At 38.8% G+C, this 17,043-nt stretch overlaps 1 long non-coding RNA gene across 2 annotated transcripts in view; it reads right to left on the reverse strand.

Moving 5' to 3' along the window:
• The window catches only part of LOC112656562 (uncharacterized), a 400,328-nt gene that overhangs the window by 24,755 nt on the left and 358,530 nt on the right, over nt 1-17,043 (reverse strand). Inside the window, exon 1 of one of the 2 annotated variants that reach the window (XR_004812384.2) lies at nt 1,597-1,805. The exons of the other annotated variant lie outside the window; for it this stretch is intronic. This is a non-coding gene — a long non-coding RNA (uncharacterized LOC112656562). Of the gene's footprint in view, nt 1-1,596; nt 1,806-17,043 lie in introns of those variants that run through there. 2 annotated transcript variants of the gene reach the window in all.

Here is a 17,043-nt window from a genome sequence, read left to right on the forward strand (position 1 = left end):
GTTTGGGTTAACTAACCTGTATAAACCCCATCTCCATTTAATGGTGCTTGGCAGCACCCATTAAAGTAAATTTATCATAGCTCTTAAACCATTCAGACACTGGGATGCCTTTCCAGCATTCAAATCTATTGGCAAATCGACCCCGAAATTCCAGGGCTTTTGCCAAAAGGTGCAAAAATATTCAATCATACGCTAGTCTTGGTCCCCAGATAATAAGGAGAATTTGGGTGATGATGCATTGATATACAGCATTTCTAGGTTCCAAAGTAGCTTCACTCACCTGACTGCTAATTAGGGTCAAGGTCTCCTGGTTCATAAACCGAACCTCTCATTGTGACTATCATGAGCTGTAACAATGATTGACAACAGGCTGTGACTTAAGCTTATATGCTTAAACAAATGCAGGAACAAAGAAACACACCCCAGTAAGCCCAGGGAGATAATCAGTGCAACACCGGCACCTAGGAAGCTCTGACCCAATCAGAATGGATTTGTGATTAGTAGTGTGAGCATCTGACTTTCCTGTGTAACCCGGTGGTGCGCACTTTTAATCTCTCCTCTGGTTCTGAATTAGACTACTTCTACAAAATGCCTAAAGTTTTTTTATTCATTCGCTCAATATAGTGTTATTTTTGGTTACTTTTATAATATGTGTACACACATTATCCCTAGATATAAACTATTCTCAATAGAAGTTCTACCTTCATTGTCCTGGCTCCAGAAATAATGCTGTGGATTGAGAGAACAAGTGAGAGCATCCAACGTGTCATGAAATGGTCGCTCACTCTTTCCCATATTTCTCATTGAAAACAAGGCTAGAATGGTACTTTTGACTCCCTTTTAGATTATCAAGATTGTTTTTGAAGCTTAAAATTAAGGATCTTCTCCAAAAGGGAAACTATACATAGTATTTTTTATGATCTACATGCAATTTTATGCATATTAGTAACCAGAAAAAGAGAGAAGGCACTCACTTCAGCTGAGATCATTACCAAGCACTTTTCCTGTGTTTGGATTTTCCTGCTTAGTGTCCTAACAATAGTTGGTTAAGCCAAGATAAAATACACAATCTCCACCTTTTTGGGATATCAAAGAGAATTCATAGAGTGATGGCACTGAGGTTTTTCTGCCATTGCTTTTCCTAGCTTTTACTGTGGATTGCAGAACAAAAGCAGGCAGGCTAGCAGCAGAGATAATTGTCCTCACTTGCTGCTTCAGAAAAATATTATTTCCTCAGTAGTCTTCAGAGCTTGACCTATGGTTCCCCCATATTGCCAAACTGCATAGGTATCCGAAGCTTCACAAACTGGCCCTTTGGGGGGCCCACGCTTTCCAGAGACAGATTGAGCATGCCCATAAATTACTCGGTGTCACTATGGAATTTGCTGTGATTAAATAGAACCAAAAGGCATGCTCCATCCAGATCCCTTTAAACGATTCAACCTATACATTAAGTGATGCCTACAAGGAATATGAATTATATTACTCTCATGAGAAGAACTGTGATGATTACTCACAGGTAACTCATAATAGGAACTTGACTCTACTTTGATTCTTTCTGTAAACACCACTCACTCATTGACATACCTCACTCACCTGGTTTAAAAGGAGAATCTCCCCACAAGCCTCCTCATCAAGAATATACACCAAGGGGATGCCTGGGTGGCTCGGCGGTTTAGCGCCTCCCTTTGGCCCAGGGTGCAGTCCTGGAGTCCCGGGATCGAGTCCCACGTCGGGCTCCCTGCATGGAGCCTGCTTCTCCCTCTGCCTGTGTCTCTGCCTCTCTCTCTCTCTCTCTCTCTCTCTATATCATGAATAAAAAAAAAAAAAAAATCTTAAAAAAAAAAAGAATATACACCAAGCATCCGTAAGCCTGATTATGTGCTTTAGTGACTATTAACATTTTAATGATAATTAACCCATACTATAACAATATTAAAGAGAACATTCTTTAAAATTCTGCCTCAATCTTTTCAACATCTGATAAACAATGACCTACTCCAGATGTAACTGTTAAATAAAATTTAGCCATGTAACACTAAGAACTAAGGATGCCCAATTATTAGGAATCAGAGAAATCTTTATTAACATAAGAAGTTGCAAAATAGGGCATCAAATGATCTCCTTATTGTCCATGATGTATTATCAGTCTTAGCAATAGACTGAGTACTAAAAAGGACAGACAGGCAATCAACAATCTTTATCAAGCTCTTATTGGTTTTCAGTTTTAAAATATCTTTAACGGAACTGACATGAACTTTAAATTCATTGCTCTCCTACACGGTTAAAAATGCATTTTCATATCACTTCCCTATTTGCTTTGTCACCTTTTTTAAAGGAAAAGTTGAAGATTAAAATTTTATATACTTTTATTACCAAGTTTCCAATATATATGGCATCTTATAAAACCTATCACAGTGCCCCACCCGTGGCTTTTTTCTGGCTCCAAATCAGTTCAGCAATTGTTATGGAGGCAAGATCAGCTTTAGGGTGGACTGGTGTTCCCTTTATAGGCTCTTTCACATTCTGAATTTGGATGGTAGTTATGGCATAAAGCAAGATACCACAGAAGTGATCTCTAGGGTTTAATAGGCCACAGATCTCTATGCCTCATTTTCATGAATAACTCATGAAATTATCTCAGACTCTTCCTTCCATTGGAAAACAAAATTTATTATAATACTTTATATGTGTTGTTTTTTCCCAATTGCTATACACTTCAATATTTTTTCCCTCAAAATCCTTACCTATTTTATATAAAGAAAAAGTTTGTTACTTCAATAAAGGTATAAATAGTTTGTGGATTGGTCTTTTTTATGAGGTTATTTAAAGTCTGAGCTAAATCAGGTAATTAGCTCCCAGCAATCCTAGGAGGATAGGGCCAAGTAATATACTACTTGCTGGCAGCACTCATTTATTTTTATGAAATTTTCTTTCCATTTCCTTCTTACCCTATTCACTTTAATTCACCAGAGCATATCATCTTGTCTTTATTTTAAAGAATATTTGTTGGAAAGATAACAATTTTGAATCTAATTGGAAATAAGTGAAACAGTGTACTATTATATGCTCCTACACAAATAAAAATATTTCAATTGTACAGTGTTGAGTAAATAATTTAAAAGTTGTTGATAAAACTGGAAATAAACAACGATGAGTTTCCTGAAGGCAGGAGACTTATGTCTTATTCTACTTTCAGCTCCTAGCTCAGAGCATCACATCTAGGAGTCATCATTACATGAAGCTTTTTGAATCAATGCTCTCCCACCAGATAGCAGACAGAGTCTTCTCCTAGGTGAGTCCTTGGCTGCTATTGTGTCTTGTATCTGTGACACAGATTCAGGATAGGAGAATTATCACTGTAGCTAAGTGGTTCATTCCCACTGTATTTGGCGAATTTCTCATCTTTGTACTGACTAAAAATGTAATCTGATTTAGGATTTCCTTTCTCTGGAATTGTACTTATTTCTCCTTTCATAGAGAACACCAGTGATAAAGTTAGTGTCAAGAGTTTGCATCCTGGCACAACCTCCTACTGGATGGGTGAAGTCTGGCACATCGGCAGCACCATTATGGGACACAGAAGGGCCAGACTGATGAGGTCATGCCAAGGCAAGGGGCAGTATTTGGCGAAATAAATCAGCAATGCCCAGGAAAGACACACTGGTAGGTCAGCAGAGGGAAGCCAACTTCACACAGCTTCCCTGGGGTCAGAGTCTTCTGTGTAGTACGCTAAAGCATTGGTTGTCAATTTGGGCTGTCCATAAAAATTGCCTGGGGAACTCTTAAGAAATTTTCATGCCTGTGGCCTTACCCCAGACTGATTAACTCAAAATATCTCCTAGCACAGATTCTGTTTATTAAGCACCCTGTGACTGTTATGGTCCACTGGGGTCAGGAATCAGACACCTAAGGATGACAGTGCAGAAGAGAAATGGCACTGGGTCTGTTTCCAATGGGACTTCTTTGTGAGCACACATGAGAAGGTTTCCTAGGATACCCAGGAATGGAGAGTGAGGCAGTACACCTTGGGAAGAGGGAGATGGCCAAAGGGCTGTAGACTCTACAAAAGCAAGTTACCAGAATATGGAGCATTCCTTAATATATATATATATATATATATATTTTAACTTATTTATATATATATATATATATATATTAGGGAGAGAATGAGAGAGAGCAGGGGCAGAGGATGAAGGAGAGAAGCATGCTCCCTCAGCCAAGTGGGGAGCCCAACATGGGGCTCAATCTCACAACCCTGAAATCATGACCTGAGCCGAAATCAGGAGTTGGAGGCTTAACCGACTGAAGCCAGGTACCCCAAAGCATTACTTTTCTTTTTTAATTTTTATTTATTTATGATAGTCACAGAGAGAGAGAGAGAGAGAGAGAGAGGCAGAGACACAGGCAGAGGGAGAAGCAGGCTCCATGCACCGGGAGCCCGACGTGGGATTCGATCCCGGGTCTCCAGGATGGCGCCCTGGGCCAAAGGCAGGCGCCAAACCGCTGCGCCACCCAGGGATCCCGCATTACTTTTTAAATGCAATTTTTCAGAGGCCTTACAAGTGTCACAGCATGAAACTTTAATATATGAAGTGCTGAGAAAATGTAGACTCTCTCTTTAAGAATTTGGAAGAAAACTGGTATATCTCCTGGGGCCACATCTGTTGGATTGAAGGAAAAAATGCTACTCTCAAGTTTAATACTTAGGAATTTCCAAAGAGTCCCTTAGGTTAGATAAAGAGGTTCAAACTTTCAGAGTGCCTCCTCTGCCCCTTGATGTTTTCCTTAAGTGGGAGATTGGGTAGATGGTGGAATGCTGTCTGTCTGTCCCACCGGCCTCTAGTGCTCATAGCTCTGGTAAACTTGTTACCCATCCCTCTACTTGTGGGCCATCCTCTTTTCACGGAGACAGCTTCCGACCAGCTCACGTGGGTGCAGGTCCAAAGTGACCCCGTCTTCTCTAGATGCTCCTTCCTTGAGTCACAACTAGCTCGTCTGACCAGCCTACTCTTGCCTTTTTCCAGGTGGCCCTTTCCTGTGTTGGCCTGGCCTTTCTCCTTCCAGAGTGCCATGGGGGAAAGAATGTCAGGAGTTCTTTCCCCTTCACGTGCTAACTATCCAACACCACACTAGTCCCTTAGAGACAAAGGAAAGCATAAGCAAATTAGAAAAAAATATTTGGCTGTTTTCTCCTCTTTTACAAACTTACCCAGTGCCCCCTTCTCTGCCTTATATCACTCCTCTGTAGAAGAGCAATAATAGATTTTTTTTCCTGATAGAGAACACACATCTTCTTCACTGAGTTGCAAAAAAGATGAGATAAATGAACTTACAAAATTCTCTCTACAACAACCTGGTTTCAAAGCTACTGTCTTGCTATGTGATATCTGAAATGTCCGAAGCTAGGTAGTTTTTTTTTTTTTTTTTTTTGCATTATCTGAAACAAATCTATTTTCCTCTCTTCCTCCAACCTTCCTCGGCAGGTGGGAGGTCTTGGGCCAGTAAAGGTGAACATAATGCATTTGGTTGGGAAAGAAGAAAGAGAAAACACATAAGTAAGTTCCAAACTGCAGCTCTTATTGCAGAAGTGGATATCCTGAAAAAGCACGATTTACCACTTAGAAGGGAAGGAGGAAATTTCAGAGGGAAACAAGCGCTTTCTGTTGGCTCTGCCACATGTGTGTTGTTATTCATTAGGGGCCTGCGTGTGCGGGACACTGCCAATCTTGGAGTCTCACCAGTCAGGCTACAATAATGCCCACTTTAGACAATGGCAGTGGAGTGGGAAGACCCTTCGCTCACCTCGTCTTGTGCAACTAGGTAACTACCAAATCATCCTAAATACCCTAGAAATCAACCTGAAGACTTAGCAGAACAAACCTCACAGCTAAAAGTGGAAATGCAGTTTCAGAGAGAAACAGATTGTGGCCACTGCAGTGAGGGGGGAGCTATGGTCCCAGAGAAGAGCAAGAGACAGACTAGCAGATGGGAATGCCCGGGAAAGGTGGTTCCCCATAGCCGTTGGTTTGGAAAGTGAGAGGGGCTAAGGGCTTAAAGCCTGGATTTCTGAAGGTCAGCAGGCTTGGACTGGGGACAGCCCCGAGGCCATTGGGACTGCTCTAGAAGAGAAGGCATGGCAAACAGCCCAAGGACCCACAGTGTAGGAACAGTGACCTGAAGAACACCTGGGACACACAGTGGGATGTTATTTGCTCATCTAAGAGTATGTACCAGAGAGATGGCATTCACAGAGAGACCCATCAAGAACAAACTGGCTGACACTGTTTCTCTCCTCCACCCCCTCCAACAAAAACACAGAGCCACTTGCAGGAACCAGCCAAGGGCCAGCACTCACTACCTAACTTGTTTATAAGAAGCCCAAGCCCGGCTTCACTGTGATCCAGTGGAAATGCCCTTCCAAAGTCACGCTTGCCTCCATCCCAGCACAGCGGGCCCCCTCTTGCAGAAGACTGGCCCAAACCTCTGCCCACACGGAGTCTCCCAAACCAGGAGTTTTGCAGGGCCTCAGTTCTGGCAGTGGTGGCAACAGCTCTCATTTCATAAGCAGACCACAGCACACACACAGTTAAAAGGTACCACATTCAGGCCAGAGACCAAACACTGCCTACAAGAAGCAAAGAGAGCCTCTGTAGACAACTGCCCTGAAGGATAAAGCAGTGAGGACAAAACAGCAGGGCACACATAGCACATATTGGAAATATTTTTGGAAGTATCAGGCCCCAGTGTAGCAATACTTATATTGGAAAAAGTAGACTTTAAAACAAAGACTGTAACAGGAGACAAACAAAGAGGTTATATAATAAAGGGGACACTCTAACAAGAAGAGCTAACAATTGTAAATATTTAATCCACTCAATACAGGAGCACCTAAATACATAAATACTTCATAGTAAATATAATGGTTCTAATTAATAATAATGAAATAATAGTAAGGAGCTTTAACATCCCACCTACATCAATGGACAGATCATCTAAATAGAAATCAACAAGGAAATAATAGCATTGAATGACACACTGGACCAGAAGGATTTAACAGATATATAAGAACATTCCATCCTAAAACAGTAGAATACACATTCTATTTGACTTCACATAGAATATTCTCCAAAATAGATCACAAATTAGCTCACAAAACAGGCTTCAATAAATTCAAGAAGATCAAAGTCATACCATACGTATTTTCTGACCACAACACTATGAAACCACAAGTCAACCACAAGAAGAAATCTGGAATACCATAAGTACATGGAGATTAAATAAGATACTAATAAACAATAAATGAATCAACAAGGAAATAAAAGAAGAAATAAAAATGCATGGAAACAAATGAAAATACAATGGTATAAAACATCTGGTACACAGCAAAGGTGGTTCTAAGAGGGAAGTACATAGCAATACAGGCCTCCCTCAAAAACAAGAAAATCTCAAACAACCTAACTTCACACCTAAAGGAGCTAGGAAAAGAACAAACAAAACCTAAAACCAGCAAAGAAAGGAAATAATAAAAATTAGACCAGGAACTAAAAAAAACAACAACAACAATAGAACAGATGATGATGATGAAGATAAAACTTTTGATGAAATTGACTTTGATGATGAAACACACTTTGCAGCTTTGGGGATTAGGCTACCTGTTAATAATGAAGAACCAGGTGGAACATACCAGAAGTTAACTGAACTCTTCTCACTAGTGAAGAAGAGAAGTATGCACTAGTGAAGATCCTAAAGATTGTCCTGCTGCACATATTGTGGAAGCTTTGGAAATAGATGTCTAATGATCACCTCAAATTCATGACTACTGAGCTTTACATGTGGCTCGTATATATAATTGCTCTATTTACTATAATACATTATATAGTTACTATGATAAGCTGTAATTATTAGATTTTTTTGGAAGTGGCTCACTTTAGGACAATAGCACCTAGTTAATATTTGAACAATTGTTTATATTTATTAACATGTTTATGATGATATAAGCATTGAGATTATAGAATGTTTTCTATAAAGTTTAAGAAACTAGCTACTCAAGTATTTGAATTTGTCTATACAAACTTAAGGTACTACCACTAATAAAATGCTATAAACAATATATCTGCATTAATTTGGATTTAGTGACCATCACTTTTATTAATGTTTCTGAAATATTCCTTATTTTAATGATCTTTTGAAATTAGTACTTTGCCCAGTACAAATGAGTCTATATTTGCTTATATTTTAAACCATTAAACATTCTTCTGGCCTTTTTGCTGATGTGTTTATTAAATATGACCACTGGAAGCCAAGAGACTATGGCTTAAAAGCCTAGCTTCTTGGGTATTTACAGACATTTTTGGTTAAGGCTTGTCTTGCTCTCTTGGATCTCCCCAGGTCTTTGGCTTTTACTTTAATGTATTAAATGTATTTTCTGTACTGAGATCCCTTTTTCTAAATTTTGTAATCTACATTTTAAGCATTTTATAGTTCTGGTGCAAAAATAATGAAACTTTAATAGGATGATATAGAATAAAGGAGGCTTCAGTTAAAAACACAAAACAAAACAAAACATTAGAACAAATCAACAAAACAAGGAGCTGGTTCTTTCAAAAAAAAATCAACAAAATTGATAAGCCTCTAGACATACTTATCAAGGAAAAAAAAGAGAAAGGACTCAAATATATAAACTACCAAAACAGAAACAAGAACAGGGGATCCCTGGGTGGCTCAGCAGTTTAGTACCGCCTTCGGGGCAGGGCGTGATCCTGGGGACCTGGGATTGAGTCCCACATCAGGCTCCCTGCATGAGGCCTGCTTCTCCCTCTGCCTGTCTCTCTCTCTCTCTCTCTCTCATAAATAAAATCTTTAAAAAGAATAAGAAACAAAATTTGAATAGCTCAATAACTAGCAAAGAAATTGAATCAATAATCAAAAAACTCCCAACAAACAAAAGTCCAGGACCAGATTGCTTCACAGGCCAAGTCTACCAAACATTTAAAGAATAGTACCTATTCTTCTCAAACTATTCCAAAAAGTAGAAAAAGAAGGAACATTTCCAAACTCATTCTATGAAGCCAGCATTACCCTGATACCACAATCAGATAAAGACCCCACTAAAAAAGACAACTACAGGCCAATATCCCTGATGAACACATATGTAAAAATTCTCAACAAAATACTAGCAAACCAAATTCAACAATTAAAAAACATTTAAAAAATCACTCACTGCAGTCAAGTGAGATGTATTCCTATGTGGCGAGGGTGGTTCAGTATTTGCAAATCAATCAGTGCGATACATCACATCAATAAGAGAAAGGATAAGAACCATCTGGTCATTTCAATAGATGCAGAAATTTGACAATGTACAACTTCCATTTGTGATAAAAACCCTCAACAAAGTAGGTCTGGAGGGAGTATACCTCAACATAAAAAAGGCTGTATATGAAAAATCCACAGCAAACATCATCATTACTGGGGGAAAAAAATGAAAGCTTTTCCTCTATAATCAGGAATAAGACAGAGATGTCCACGCACCACTTTTATTCAATATAGTATTAGAAGTCCTGTCCTAGCCAGAGCAATCAGACAATGAAAATATATATATATAAGGCATCTAAATCGGTAAGGAAAAAGTAAAACTTTCGCTATTTGCAGATGACATAATACTACATATAGAAAACTGGAGGGACACCTGGGTGGCTCAGTGGTTGAGCATCTGCCTTTGGCCCAGGGCGTGATCCTGGAGTCCCGGGATCAAGTCCCACATCCGGCTCCTTGTGAGGGGCCTGCTTCTCCCTCTGCCTGTGTCTCTGCCTCTGTGTGTGTGTTTAAATAAATAAAATCTTAAAAAAGAAAAAAGAAAACTGGAAAGATACCACCATAAACCTGGTGGAACTGATAAATGAATTCAATAAAAGTCACAGAATACAAAATCAATGTACAGAAATCTGTTGCACTTTTATACACTAGTAATGAAGTAGAAGAAAGAAAAATTAAGAAAACAGTCCCATTTACAATTGCATCAAAATAATAAGGTACCTAGCAATAAATCTAACCAAAGAGTTGAAAGACTTGTACTGTAAAAACTATAAAACCCTGATGTGAGAAGTTCAAGACGTTAAAAAGAAATGGAAAGACATTTCATGCTCATGAGTTGGAAGAACAAATATTGTTAAAATGTCTATACGACCCAAAGCAATCTACACATTTAATGAAATCCCTATCATAATACCAACACCGTTTTTCACAGAACTAGAACAAATAATTCTAAAATTTGCATGGGGCTACAAAAGACCTAGAATAGCCCTAGTAATCTTGAAAAAGAAAAGCAAACCTGGAGGTATCACCATTTTGGACTTCAAGTTATATTACCAAGCTATTGTGATCAGAATAGTACAGTACCGGCACAAAAATAGACACATAGATCAATATAACAGAGTAGAAAGCCCATAAATAAATGTACAACTGTAGTCAATTAATCTTTGACAAAGCAGGAAAGAATATCCAATGGGAAAAAGTCTCTAACAAATGGTGCTGGGAAAACTGGACAGCAACATGTAGAAGAATGAAACTGGACCACTTTCTTACAGCATACACAAAAACAGACTCAAGATGGATTAAGGACCTATATGTGAAGCCTGAAACCATAAAAATCCTAGAAGAGAGCACAGGCAGTAATTTATCTGACATTGGTCATAACTTTTGTCTAGATAGGTCTCCTGAGGCAAGGGAAACAAAAGCAAAAATAAGCTACTGGGAATTCATCAAAATAAAGTTCCTGCACAGTGAAGGAAATAACCAACAAAAGTAAAAGGCAAACTATGGAATAGGAGAGGATATTTGCAAATGACATATTTGATGGGGGGTTACCACCCAAGATATATAAAGAACTTATAAAACTCAACATCCCAAAAATGAATAATCCAATTAAAAAATGGGCAGAAGACATGAATAGACATTTTTCCAAAGAAGGCATACAGATGGCCAATAGACACATGAAAAGATGCTCAACATCACTTACCATCAGGGAAATGCAAATCAAAACTACAATGAGCTATTACCTCACACCTGTCAGAATGGGTAAAATCAACAACAGAAGAAACAACAGGTGTTGGTGAGGATGTGAAGAAAGAAGAACACTTGTGCACTGTTGATGGGAATGCAAACTGGTGCAGCCACTGTGGAAAACAGTATGGAACTTCCTCAAAAAGGTAAAAATAGAACTACCTTATGATCCAGCAAGTGCACTACTGAGTATTTACCCAAAGAATACAAAAACACTATTCACAGGGACACATACACTCATTTGTTTTTAGCAGCATTATTTCTAATAGCCAAATTATGGAAGCGGCCCAAGTATCTGTTAATTGATTAATGGATAAAAAAGATGCGGTATGTATGTGTGTGTGTGTGCATGTGTGTGTATACACATGCACACACACACACATATATAGTGGAATATTATTTGGCCATATGAAAGAATGAAATCTTGCCATTTGCAATGACTTAGATGGAGCTAGTGTATAATGCTAAGCAAAAGAAGTTAGGAAAGAAATATATAGATTTACTCACATGTGGAGTTTAAGAAAAAAATGGGTAAAAAAAAAAACAGAAAAAGAGAGGGAGAATGAGGAAGATTCTGCGTGGCTCAGTTGGTTGAACATCCAACTCTTGGCTTTGGCTCAAGTTACGTTCTCAGAGTTGTGGGATGGAGCCTGGATCTGGCTCTGCACTGAGAATCCTGCTTAGGATTCTCTCTCTCTTTCTCCCTCTGCCACTGCCTGTACCTCTCTCTCTCTACCCCCTATTGAAAAATGAGAAAAGAAAAAAGAAACAAACTCTTAATTACAGAGAATTGATGGTTACCAAAGGGGAGGGGGCCTGGGGGATGGGTGAAATAGCTATGAATGCAGGATGATGTATGGCAGTGTTGAGTCACCATATTGTACACTTGAAACTAATGTAACATGGCATGTTAGTATGTCAACTAACTGGAATTAAATAAAAGCTTTTTAAAAGCCTGCCAATCGAGGAATAGAAAATAATGCCCACTTTGATGGTTGTCCTAAAGATTAAATGATGGAGCACCTGACTCAGAACCTGTTATATACTAGGAGCCAGCTTGCTGGTAGGATACAAACACCCATTTCTTCAACCTGACATTTTCTGGTTGTTTATAACTGTTAGTATTTGCTGTTGTTATTTGCTAGTTAGGGCTTTTCACTCCTGTGTCAATTCCAAAATTTTGTAAAAGCTGACTATCTTATAGGGCACCACCTGGGTATTCTTAGTGCCTGATCTGTCTACATATCTACAAGGTAATTCATAGTTATCAGCTTGGTCTTGCAAGATCCTGAGAGCCCCTCGGAGTCTAAGAATAACTGAATTCTATCCAGTCTCATTTTTGTGATATTTTTGACTCTATCTTATGTCTCTGAAAATTGGTAATTGTCACAATGATTAGACCAACCAGAAAACTACCTGACCATGTAGCTAATTTAGAATTTGCTTTATGGAGCACTACATTTTATGCATTTCACATGATTCCCATGAGGTAAGCTCCCTCTATTTGAGAAAATAAAGATGTGACTCAAAAGCTGACTAAAAGAACTGGTGGGATATAGAACACTTGCCCCCTGAGTCACCAGTTCAAATGTGACCCCAAATTGCTAACATCTGAATGTCATTTGCTAGCCTCAGCGTGATCACTGAAGGAAGAGAAGCCACATCATATGCACACCAAATACCACCACAGTTGCCTGTTGTTCACAATAGAGAAGATTAAAATGAACCCCAAGAACTTATCTTTCCCTCCTCCCACATCTCCCACAGCATTGTCCTAATACAAACCAATGTCTGAGATTTATTTTCCAAAACAATCAGGTGCTTCTCAGTATGTTTCTTTTTCTAAAAGAGTTTCAAAGAGCGAGCACAGCAGGGCAGGGCAGAGGGAAAGGGAGAGAGAGCCTGAAGCAGACTTCCCAGTGACCTTGGACCCCAATATGGGGCTTGACCCCATAACCCTGAGCCTACAACCTGAATGGAAACCAAGAGTTGGAGTCTCAACTGACTGCACCACCCCAGCACTCCTAGAAGTCTATTTTTTCAATTGAGAAAACAGCCAAAAGAAAACTTGGACTATATACCAAGAATGACCTATAAAGAAACTAAAATTAGAAGAAAATCTCATAATAAACATTTAATTTTGACTTATCAGAAGATGGCTTAACTTTCTCTTAGTTCAAGTGTTCTTATGCTATTCTTTGGATGGCTATTAAAATAAAGCATTCTTTAAAATATCAACTATAAATTTTCTCACTGAGAGAATAATTATGTTGTGTAAAGCAAAGTCTGCTGGAACTAACCTTCATGTAACAATTTTAAGAATTTTGGGGAGCTAATGTTGTATAAAGTCAGTTCCTAATTGGCAGAATCAAGAAAATATCTGTCTCCTTGGCAATTAGAGCCATAGAAAGAAATAATAGATGTCCAAGAATTAAGTGCATTTCCTATTTCTAAGTAGTATTCTCATGGTTGGAGCTATAGAATGCTTGCGTGTATCAATGGTGCATTCTAAAACACAATGGACCAGCATCTTAGCTGGTGTTTCAGTCACTGATCCCAAGATTTTCATTTCAAAACAGTAGCCTCAGAAGTGACCATAGCAAAAACTTTTATTCAGTGGATCTCATCAGACATATGAAGATTGTGGGTCTCTGGATTCTGAATGGTCATGTACTTAAGGCCAAAGACAAACCCCATTGGACTAAATATAAGGTTTAGTGAAAGGCTTTCCCCTTGCAATTCAAATATGGCCAAACAATAAAGTTCGGTGGTGCATGGAACACCTTAGCTAGGGAAATCAGCACAAACAGCATGGCAAATATGCATTTAGACCAACAGCAACAACCACCAACAAAAGAATACCACCAGGTTTATGAGGCATGAGACATTAAATTTAATAAGTTATAAACTATGATTAAATTACAAACACATTTTTCATTACCCCATAATATAAAGAGCCATGCTTGTTAGGTTTAGCAGCAGGAGCCACACCTCTAAATATGCAGTGGAATCAGCAGGTTCTCAGTGCGCATGCAGGGAGAACCATGGGTACAGGAACTTGGGGCAGCCATGCTGGCCGTGCTAGGGAAAAACTCTAGGGTCACTCTTGTTTCACTCCTCAGAACTCTCTAACCAGCTGTGGGGCATAGTCACTGGCAACAATACACTTTCTGCTATTTGACTACATATAGAAAATCACTTTGTTCTGCAAATCCCTAAAAGGAAAATATTTGATAGAATCTCAGAGACTAATTTATCTTCCTAAATGTCTGGGCAAAAATTTGAGTAACTTTTTTTTTTTTTTTTTTTGAGTAACGTTTTTAGACTGAAATAGTTTAAAAGAACATTCCTACAAACTTTAGCACTTTGAAATGGATTCCATTTGCTGGATTAAGTCAAAGATTGTATTTTGAAAGCTGGTGACCTATAATCTGGATCTAACATAATATTTAAAGAGAAAATTGTTTCAGGTTCAACAAAAGCCCTAAGTATGCAATTCTACTATGACAACAATCCATTAGAGCCGAGTACTGGCTGGGCTGCCACTATTGACCATGTGGGAGCTTCCAGTTCACCAAAGCACCTTCTGGGTTCACTTCTCTGGTCTCTATTCCCCAGGTGGAGGTGTGTGAGTTTTTAACTTCTGGGTAACACATATGTCCAACAAAAGAAAAATCATTCTATTACTATTTTTCCCTACCCCGTAGGTTCAAAATCTTATTTGCAACTTATGCCAGCACAACTCCCCTTCTGCTCCCCACCTCTTAGGAAAAAAAAAAAATTAAACAAAAGGGAAAATAGCAGCCTGAAATTGTTCTTGGAAAAATGTAAGGCTTAACAGAAACAGATCCACTATGAAGGTATATTACTTGGATCTCAGAGTTGAGAGTGACTTGTTAATTTACCCGCTATTGCCAACAAACCAACACAAGAATTATTGCCACCCCATATCTGATAGATGGTTCGTCAGCTTCTTCCTAGAGCCAAAGAGCTTTGACTCACAGGAAAGAATTGGTTCCAGTACTTAAAATCTTTATATTACAATAATATTTCTTAAACAAAGTATATTATTCAGTGTAAGAAATGAATCTGGTGTGAGCCCAGAATAATGTGCCTCTCTGGTATTGGGTTGAGTATGATAATACACTCTGCAGAACTTTTAAATGAAAACGAGTTTTGGATGTGAAATGAGCTTCTACTGTGTATTAAGCACTGGACTCAGTGCTTTTAATATGCTACTTTACGTCTATTCTACAATTAACTGTTTAACCAATTTTTAATGGAAGAAGTTGCACTGAGATGCTAAGACATGAAGGAATTTGCTCACGGTCACCCAACTAGCACAGAGTGTGGCACATTCTCAGAGCTGATAAGTAATCCCAAATGGTTTAAAGCAGCAGAACCGGGATCTGTCACTGAGCATTGTCACACTATACCATAACCTTTCATTCTTACAGAAGGCAGGGGTGCTAGAGTGTTGGATTTTAAAAGACATAACAATATGATACATTTTTCATGGCGCATAATATGACCAATCTTAACTGCCAGCTTGTTGCCAGGATTCCGATAGACCTTAGTGAGGCAAATTCAGCAATAAGTAATATTGAGACCTCTTATGTATGGCTGTCTATTGTCAGTTCAGCATCATTTCTATCCCCAAAGGACATACTTACCAGAATTCTCTTCCTGTATTGTTTTAGGTCAGAATTTGTTAATGAAAGGAATGCAAGTAACTGTGGAAGATGGAAGTGTGGAGAGGTCACTGCTTTGAGGAATTTTTAGCATGTCACATGGGTGGACATGACATCATGCTGTCCAGGATTTTGGGAGGCGCTCATGCGGCTATACAGAGTGAGATGTTTATTGGGAGCTTTTCCAGAGCCTCTTAAGAATTTCAGCATTTTCCCCATGAAACTTTTGGGAACTACCCAATTTGTATCTTCAAATGAGATCTTCAGTGACTGTTTCTCCAATCTTAGGCTACAGCCTTCCTGATCTTCACTTAAGAAGCTCTTCCAACATTCCTGCAATCCCTAATTCCTATAGTAACCCATTCATCCCCATAAGAGTTAGAATGGTTCTGTTTTCCTGCATGCATCCTAACTGACCTATCATCCCTGCCCATGACCTTTGAGCACTCTGGGACACACAAGGTCAGTTATGTAAAACCTGGTGGCACCAGGGAACGAGCCTACTGGGGTAGCCTACTGCCTGTTCTCCAATGTTAGCTCTACTTTCTTCATTGGCAAGGCAAGCTCCTTGCAGCTAAGAAGTCCCATGTGAGTGATTTTAAAGTCAATAGTATGTAATTGGAATTGGTATACATAATTTCAGACAATGTCGATAAGGGAAAAGAAGATTTCCTTCTTCATAATTCTTCATTATTTCTCCTTTCTGCTGGCTGGAAAAGAATAGTTGTTCCAGTGGCCATTTTGGACCATCATAAAATTTAGGGTTACTATATATTCATACAATAGACCAAAAGAGCTAAAAGAAGACTGGGCCCCTAATACGTAAGACTTCTAGAACTAGACATTTATGTATAAGAGAATGAAACTTCTATTTCATTTAAGTCACTGATATTTTGATATTGTTGTCACTTACAGTCATAACTAGGACTTGCTGGTACATCAACCTTACCAGGTATTTTTCAGACAGGGAGGTTGGAGCAAGAGAGAGGAAACTCAGTGGACCTTCTAGGGAATGAGCCTATAGCCACCAGGATAGGAGTGAGAGAGGGTGTGAGCAGCTCTCTCACCAGCCGAGTCTTATCCACTTGAAGACAAGAAGATAGCTTAACAACTGATTATTCTTAAATAAGCAAGCTGAGGTGATCTTGAAATGCATAGAGCAGAATGGGAATGGCCATAACTTGATTTTGTAAAACTGTTATTTTACTCCAACATATATTTGTAATTTTTCTATGTCTCCTATTTCTAGAGAATAATTTTCGCAGCTTAGTGACATATGCAGAAGGCAAAA

This window comes from Canis lupus, chromosome 37, assembly GCF_003254725.2.
Source record: "Canis lupus dingo isolate Sandy chromosome 37, ASM325472v2, whole genome shotgun sequence".
NCBI classification, from domain to species: domain Eukaryota; kingdom Metazoa; phylum Chordata; class Mammalia; order Carnivora; family Canidae; genus Canis; species Canis lupus.